At 43.1% G+C, this 1,146-nt stretch overlaps 1 protein-coding gene across 1 annotated transcript in view; it reads right to left on the minus strand.

The window, feature by feature from the left end:
- The window catches only part of FSIP1 (fibrous sheath interacting protein 1), a 157,456-nt gene that overhangs the window by 46,374 nt on the left and 109,936 nt on the right, over nucleotides 1-1,146 (minus strand). The window lies entirely within an intron of this gene.

The following is a 1,146-nucleotide window of genomic DNA, read 5'->3' on the forward strand; positions in this document are numbered from 1 at the left end:
CCAGAAAGACGAAATTTTCTGTAGATGGATGATGCAGATGGTTCCACAATAGTATGAATGCACTTAAACCACTTAAAAATTGTTAAAACGGTAAATGTATGTTCTGTATATTTTGCTATAATAAGAAGGAAGAGAGAGTGTTTCCTGCCCGGGGCTTTGTGAAAAGACTTGTTGTAGAAAGATCTTGACCTGGCTGTAAATGTTGGACGGACTAGACAGAGGCTGGGAGTGGGGAAGACAGCCAGTGCCACCAAAGGCACTGGGAACTAACTGAGGGCGTTGGCAGGGGGGTCAGATACAGAATCGCATGACCAGAGCAAGAACTATAGATTAGCTAAGGCTGAACGAGCAACTGCGTGTTTCAAGGGGCTTTGAATGCCACGCGAGAACATCCACATGCTGAGAGGGGAGGATGTGACTAGGTTAGACCCCTATAACGATGGCCTTGTCAGCACCGAGTGGACTAGACAAGGGCAGGGAGGCTGGGAAGCCAGAGCGGAGTTTGTGATCAGAGTTCAGTAAGAATGCAAGAAAGGAAAAGACTTCAAGCGCCTAATGCTTTAACACAGGGCTTCTCAGACTGAGTATCGCCTAGGCTGCTCGTGAGTGATTTATAAAGTTAAATTGTTATTGGTGTAACGTCTCTTACATGTGTACAACATTCCTCGTACCTAGAGCTCCCATGAAACTAAAAACTGAAATGGAATTACAAACCTGGATAGTCTTATTTTAAAGCCTGTCCTCTTCCCAACTTTTTGGTGCTTTGCTAGGTCTTCCAAGCTTCTTCTGCAAAACTAACGATTGAGAGCCAAAGACCTGGGTTCAAATCCTGACCCTGCCACTTAACTGGCTGAAGACTGGAGCAAGTTGGTTTCTTCATCTCTAACATCAGCAGAATGACCTACCTCACACAGCTCTTAGGAGAATCTTAAGAGATATGGAAGCACCCTGCTACTCATAAAAAGTTTTCACTACCACAATCTTAGGAACTTGTATTAACATGAAAAAGACAATAGAAATTTGCTGAAGTATAAGTGACATTTTTGGAAGTACTCTGAACTATTTTAAAAGGGAATAATCCTCAGAGGGACTTTACCCAACAAATGTAAACAGTATAACCTGATTCTCTGTACCCTCAACGAACCT

This window comes from Otolemur garnettii, unplaced genomic scaffold (assembly GCF_000181295.1).
Source record: "Otolemur garnettii isolate 467f Iridium unplaced genomic scaffold, OtoGar3 scaffold00050, whole genome shotgun sequence".
Taxonomy (NCBI): domain Eukaryota; kingdom Metazoa; phylum Chordata; class Mammalia; order Primates; family Galagidae; genus Otolemur; species Otolemur garnettii.